The 7,866-nt window shown below is 40.8% G+C and overlaps 1 long non-coding RNA gene across 1 annotated transcript in view; it reads right to left on the minus strand.

Annotated features, from left to right (window-relative positions):
• LOC116696262 (uncharacterized) overlaps window positions 1–6,845 on the minus strand; it is a 28,185-nt gene extending 21,340 nt beyond the window's left edge. Inside the window, exon 1 of the long non-coding RNA XR_004333664.1 lies at window positions 3,268–6,845. This is a non-coding gene — a long non-coding RNA (uncharacterized LOC116696262). The remainder of the gene's footprint in view (window positions 1–3,267) is intronic.
• Window positions 6,846–7,866: the final 1,021 nt, after the last annotated feature.

Consider the following 7,866-nt stretch of genomic DNA (forward strand, 5'->3'; position numbering starts at 1 on the left):
TGATCCTGTTTTGAGACGTGTGGTACGAGTTGTGTTGCTTGGAATGAGTTTGCAGGAAATGTGAACTGTTTAGCTCCGGTGACTGTTGGTAGTGCAGACTGTGGTATGAGTTTTGCACATGTGGCTTCAGCTGTGCCCACTTTCACTTAACAATAACAAAAAACTGTAAATGTAGTTCAGTATTTGATTAAATATGTTTTGTTAATCCATGCATCATTCCTTCTCACCGCTTTTCTTTCCTCCTTTCTCACTTCCCTCCTCTTTTCCTTCAACCTTATCAAGGTATGCTTCTAGAGGTCCAAGACTGTTTTATTTTAGGTACTATTTTCAGTTTCCCTCTATAAACCAATGACACTCAATGTGAAAATGAACCTTAGTTCTGAAACACACACAAGAACTAATCAAACAGAGCTGCTCCTCATCTCTACAGCTCCCCCTGTCCTGCCCATTTGGACTGTATTAACCTGCGACCCACAACTAACCCCTCACCTCCCAGCTGTGTGTGTGTGTGTATATGTGTGTGTGTGTGTGTGTGTTTAGTGAGACGCCTTGTGTATGACCAGTGTTCCATCCATTTTTAACTGTTCGGTGCTGTGCACACCCAGAGGGTATGTGTATGTTGCTCTGTGTGTGTGTGTGTGTGCGTGTCATGGTGGAGCAGGAATGTCCAGGGGTCTCGCTCTGACGCCCCTGTGTGTACTCATTCAGCACAGAGGTCGTGTGTCAGGGGTCAAAGGGTCTTTAGGGGGGAGACTCAAGGGGGAGAAGGGGGTTGGGGGTGAAGGTGCACATCCCCCCAAGGAAGGTAGACTATCTCAATTGGCCACTGGAGACTTCAGGGAACGTGTGTGTGTGTGTGTGTGTGTGTGTGTGTGTGTGTGTGTGTGCCGCTGGTGAGTGTACATGTATGTGAATATATGTAATTGTGCTGTATCTTTATGGATGTGATATGAGAGGATGATGAAGAGGATGATGATGATGATGATAATGATGATGATGATGATGATGATGATGATGATGATGATGATGATGAGGATGAGGGTAGAGAAGGCCTACAGGTGAACTTCTGATGCAGTGCATATATTGTACTATAAAAGAGAGGAGGAGGAAGAGGGTGATAAACCCAAAGACATGGAAATAACATATTTGACATGTGACGCTTGTTTTCTGAGACATGAGTTTTCTTTTTCATATTTATTGTCTGCTTTGCTGGTTTCCAAATGCATCACTTATGGTCGGCCTTTTTCAATTGATCAATTGTATTGCACACTTGTTAATTTAGCAGCAAGGTGGGCTACTGAGCCAAACATCAATGTCCTCTTGCAATTTGTGTTAGTGTGACTTCTGTTGTGGCAGCATGTCTTTCTTGTCTTGTTTTTTGTCATCAAGATTGGGCAACCAAACTAGTTTTTACTCTGGGGATATCTAACATGTAAATCTAAAAAACATAAGCAAACTTGAAGGTGAAACAGATGAACTTAGAAAAAAGTTAAGACAATAAACAAGATAATTTATAGTAATAGAAAAAGTAATAGGAAACTGTTTTGAAGTTAATGAAGATAACACACTTTGTTGAATTCCTGGTAAAACATTGCTAAGTTGGGAATTTAAATCCAAAAGGAAAAGCAAAAAAACAACATGAAAATATAGTGCAAGGTGTTTAATTTGAACTATACGTGATTGTTAAGAGAGTGAACATGTGATTGAGATTCTAACTCCTAAAAGAGAACTGAAAGTGCGTGCAAAATAAGAGCGAGACTAAACGTATACATTTCTTATTTACGTTCTTTATATCTTCTGCTTAGGAGAGCTGTTGGTGTGTGTCGTGTGTCTTTCTGTCTGTGTGTGTGTATAGGCTTCCATGGTCCTGTTTGCTTAGGGACAGTCAGTCTTGTGCCCTGCAACCACATTATCCACCTATTAAAGTCCTGCCATTATTTACCTTCCTCCTCTTAAAGGGACGGGCCAAGTCTGCCTGATAAAGGGCTGCAGAGTGTCTGTTTCATTTGAGGCTGGAGAGACGACGACAACTACAGTCACTGAGTGTTGGCAGAGCAAACATCCCTAAGCACCCAGGATCTCACACACACAAACACAGATATACACACACACACAAACACACACACACACACACACACACACACACACACACACACACACACACACACACACACACACACACACACACACACACACACACACACACACACACACACACACACACACACACACACACACACACACAGCTCTGAGAAACAATCCAAAGGATACAATCTCATTAACACACACAACATGCACAGCGTCTCAATGCACATAATGGATTGACAATGGTGAATGTGTTGTTTACTAATTGTCACACATAGCATAGTTTCTTCAGATGGTAAACAATAAATCAATGTATCCTGTAGTTTTATACTGACAGGAAATGATGAGGTAGATGTGCCAAATTAACTTGATAAATCTATTTTGTTTGTGTTTGTTGTTTGATTGATTTCAGCAGTCTTTCTGGAGGTGTCTCGCCACCATTTACAAATTATTTAAAGTATTTGCTGCTTTGTGTAGCTCTTCGATTTCCTTAGTGCATTGAATTGTGGGACAATAAACATCACACGTCAACAGCTTACTGACAAATCAAGTGCATTAAGCACACATCCTGACTTTTTCAGCTATACCTTTTATGCTTTTTTTCAGGGTGAAACACCTGAAAACAGACTAAAAACCTGTTTAAATCAGTATGTAGTATGGATTTAGGACACAACATACATTAATTGTACAATGTGCGTGCACTGTCTACACAATTTAATTGGGTTGTAGTAAAAGTGATTCATTTAAATTAAGGGTTAAACTTAGTTTAGTTGAATTGCATGGCCTAAAACGATAAATCTAGATTTGACTTTGAATTTAATTTACAAACTTTCCAACGGATTTAAAATTGAAAAAAACTGGAAACTTTGAGTTGAAACTTTCACATACTTGGGTGAACCAGTAGCAGCAGTTAATGTGGACAAAACTCTAGTTTGTTTCTTTAATTGATTGAACACAGTTTTCAAAACTCTACAAACTTATCCCATGGCTTTAACCACAACGTGCACAACACTGAGGATTTACAGCGCTTTGTTCAAATGCTAAAACACTGCTGTCACAACGGTTACACCACACATTCAAAACAGAATAGATTTCAGTCTGGTGCCTGTCAAACACGGCTGATTGTAATTTTAGCTGAAAGCCTAAGCAGGTGTCTTGTTTTAGACTGGTTAGTGAACATACATTTTTTTGTATACAAAAACCAAATAAGAATTGCAAACAATTCTACACTGTACCATTTGAGAGAAACATGTAAAAGAGCAAATATTCCAATATGACCCGGTGAGATGTCTGAGGTTACATACGCAGCTACAAAAAAACAAAATGTGAAAACACTATATCTTTACTATAGTAAAACTGTGTTCTTACTGTTTTTCAGAAAGTAATGAAGGTGAAAGCGTTGAAATCACCACATTCATTAGCATTTAGAGATGATGCAGACATCCAATGTGATGAAGAAAACTTGCAGCATAGTGCTGGAAAGAGGCAAGATTAGTCACACTATTCTATGTTACTGTTATGTACCTTTATTTTATTTTTTTTATTTTTTTTTACAGTAATTCCATAAATTACTAGAGACAAAATACTGTATTGAAGCAAACTGCTGCTTTTTGTTCCTTCTTCATTATCTTACGTAAAAATCGTTATATTACATAAAATTTATATCTTTTCTTTAAAGAAACAAATGAGTAATGTGAAGTCACTCAAACTGTACAAACTGTAAAGATAAGAAAGTTAGAATTTTATCTATTGGTTTTTGGTGCTAGTGATTTTACTCTCAGTGTGTTCTGAGTGACAGTGTGTGTTGTCTCAGTTAGGACTGCTCGTAGTGTTTGCTGCACTGATCCTGTTTTGAGACGTGTGGTACGAGTTGTGTTGCTTGGAGTGAGTTTGCAGGAAATGTGAACTGTTTAGCTCCGGTGACTGTACAGGCTGTAGTTAGAGTTTTGTACGTGTAGCTTCAGTTGTGCCCACTGTCGTTTAGCAATCAAAAAAAATTCCAGTTGGTGTAGCCAATTGTTGTGTATCACTTAAACACCCAGACACTTGCTCAAACCATGTGTGTGCACACACACGCACACGCACATGCGCACACACACACACACACACACACACACACACACACACACAAACACACACAGGGGTCTGCCCTGGCGTGCTGTTGCTGTTGTCTAGTGGTGGTAAAGCTGTTCTCCAGCAACAGTTAAACAGCAGAGAAACCCTGACTGACTGGTTCAATATTTGCTGGTCCAGAGAGGAGGCGTGTGGAGGCTGCACGGGGTCAGGAGGTCAGAGGGGCGAAGCTGTGGCCTTTCAGGCTGGGCACGACTGACCGGCAGGTGAACAAACAGAGAGACTGCAGCAGAGAAGGAACACAATGATGACATGATGATAGGGTGCCACAGAGATGGATTTCACTTTAAATGTTTTAAAGTTTAGTTTTAAACTCTGTACAGATGAACAAACAATCAAACGAACACCAGGAAAGCCCAAATCCATGACCAGTGTTAGTAGAACCTCATTAGGAATGGAGACACTGAAAGACAGAGAAACATTATAGTTTCTATATTCATTCAGCTATTTATTCACTTTCACTCCTCCATGTGTGTTACAGCTTTACATCAGTAAATCAGGACAAGGTGTTCTGGAAGACATGCTACATGTTCATTTTCCCAAACTTCTCAGAGCTGTTTATAATTCAGTTCAACATCTTCTGAAATCTCTTCTTATCTTACATTCAACGTTTTCAACAAAAGGTCATGTGAAAGAAAAACAGTTTTTGTGAGGCAAATGTGCAAGAATTCCTGACAGCACTAAATATGTAACGTGGCAATTCCCTTGTCTTAATCTGATGTGGTGTCAGGCAGAAAACACTGAACTATTCATTTAGATAAGCCTGTTTTACTGTTTAAGTCCAAAAACACATGTAAAACAGGCATGTTAAAAATGCAAATCTAATTAAAAGTATAAGCTCAGTGAAAATCAGATCAGGACTTTCTGAAAAGAGACAAAAGCTCACAACTTGATCACTTTACCAGGCCTGTTGTTATTTCTGCTCTGCGTCAACACACGATGCTCCTAAAGTGACAGAGCCTTGCCTCAAACATTCACACTCAGGCTCACTGCATGTTTGCTTTTGGTTTTAGCCCCTGCTAAGATACTATTGATAGCCAGTCAAGTAATGTCACCAGACCGTTTTTGGTCCGGCCTCACTGCGGCACTTAGACGATGAAAGCCTGTCCTCAGTGTCTCCCATGCGGCAACAAGCAGCCCCCTGTCAGCGCCACTCTGCAGGAGTAGGCAGATCAGCCTGACTGACGTAAGTAGTTTGGACAGATACAATATCAGCTAGGCAACGCAGCCAGGATCTGGCAACCCTTCTCTGTGTTTACCTAAAGGCTAAGGCAGCTGAGCCCAGACCTCACCTGCTGGCCTCACTGGTTGCCATGAATGTCCACATAATCCCACTAAATCCATGCAAACGCAGAGACGCTTCTTGTGCTAAAAACTCAGAATCCCTCCCACTTACTAAGACCTCCACTCGATTAAGAAACAGTTTGTGCGACGATCAGTTTTTCCATGGCAACTTTGCACAACTCCATTCTGCAGCGGAACGCTCCCATAGCTCGGTTGTCACACACACACACACACACACACACACACACACACACACACACACACACACACACACACACACACACACACACACACACACACACACACACACACACACACACACACACACACACACACACACCTTTGCTTTCTTCACCCACTGTTTCAGTATTTCATCTCTCAAGTCGCACTTTACCCGTCATCTTGGGGAGGTCGGTATGCCTTAAACCGAACTCCTCAAAGTGTTACAGTCTTTATGCCAGCGTCTAAACTGCAAGCTCAGTTTGGTTACACTTTTCTTGCTCGTTTTAGGACACATTTCAGTAGAAGTATTTTTGAAACATTGTTTTTAACCAAAGTATAATCAAATCAGCTGTTTGGCTTTGTTTTCATTTGTGCTTAGTTCTGCATGCTAACACTGATTTAGCTGAGCGAGCGACAGAAAGGATGCCTGTTGCAGGTGACTATTGTCACATTTGAGCATTCAAAATAAAGATTTCCTTCTCTTTGGTATAAGTCTCAAAGGAGAGGTTTGTTGAAGAAGCCACCTGATGGGACAACCCATATTGATATAGGACCAATACAGGATACTGCACTGACGATATTTTGACTTGAGGAAGATCCTCATCAGATTGAAACATCTCCTGTTTTGTCAATAAGTAGTTGTTATCTGCAGACGTGTGTGGGATCCCTTCTTTATATGTTAAAAAATAGCGGTAATGTTTTTTAGAGATACACTGTATTTTGGGATCCAATTCAGTAGTCCAGGTAGGTATTTGGGGAATTGTTCATTCATGCATTGTTTTAGTTGTTCACACTAATAACCAAACGGGGATTCAGATGTGGGGGCAAATCTTCAATGTGATATTTTAAGCATCAGTCTGATGAAAATTTGTGTCTTGTTTGGTTTTCTGTTGTGCGGCAGGCAATTCGGTGTTTAAGCGGACACCCTGCATCTTGTGGAATTAGAAGGAAAATCTAGACCCACCATGAGGTTGATGATTAATGGGTTTTCCCCCGCCACAATTAGCTGATTCATTTATGACGTCCTGTGAGACGATGAGGTCATGTTATAGATTCTTTAAGGGTGGACGTCAGACTTGAATGGTGAGAACATTCAGTGGTCCTCTGCCTGGCCACCCCTGTAGAACCACACACACACACACACACACACACACACACACACACACACACACACACACACACACACACACACACACACACACACACACACACACACACACACACCACAGGATTCACACGGTCGAGCCTCCTTTAATTCCTAAAATTGAAGTGCTGCCCTAATTTATAGCTCACACAGAATAAGAACAGGGCTCTCTGTGTGTGTGTGTGTGTGTGTGTATTTATACATATATATGTATATGTGTGCGTGTGTGTATGTGTGTATGTGTGTGTGTGTGTGTGTGTGTGTGTGTTGGGGGTGTGACAAGAAGGGTCACTGACCTCTGTGACTTGGCTAAAATCCCCATGGGCCTAATTCAGCATTGGAAGGGACCCCACAGCGCAATGGGAAGATGCCTCTAACATAATGAACACAAAGGCCAATTGTGACACTATTCTCTGCAGGGCAGAAAGCAGCGGGCCCCGGGGACAGTAGAAGGTTTTGTTAGCTGAAACGGAGAAGGAAGCCTGTCGCTCCAACAAGCTTCTGATAAGATTCATCAGTGGTTATTCAACAGTGGCAGTTTGTCTCCCGGGGCGTAAAGTGTTAGATTTACATCCACTGTATTTCTGCACTTGTTGACTGGAGTGCTGATAATGACTCTCATAGGCCAAATTAGTGTCTTTTCCTCAAATATTTCATCTCAGTATTTGTTATGGTCACAGGACCAAACTGGGCCATTCTGGGATGAAGTGCTCTTTTGCTCAATTCATCATGGAGCTTCAGTGGTCTTATAAGACTAATAAATAAATAACAGCATGGGTTTACATGCATGCAAAAATAATAATTTGAAAGGAAAGCAGGAGAAAGTCTTTAAAGCTCCCAAAACATGAGGATTGGGGGCTTAAATATAAAATATTTTCCGTTAAATATACAAAATATGCAACACTGCAAATTAAACTTAGCTAAAAATTGTTCTCATTTATGAAAACAATCAAAAACCGAGCTATTGTGCTTCAACATGCTAAACTGATTGGTCAATC

Source organism: Etheostoma spectabile, chromosome 9 (genome assembly GCF_008692095.1).
Source record: "Etheostoma spectabile isolate EspeVRDwgs_2016 chromosome 9, UIUC_Espe_1.0, whole genome shotgun sequence".
NCBI classification, from domain to species: domain Eukaryota; kingdom Metazoa; phylum Chordata; class Actinopteri; order Perciformes; family Percidae; genus Etheostoma; species Etheostoma spectabile.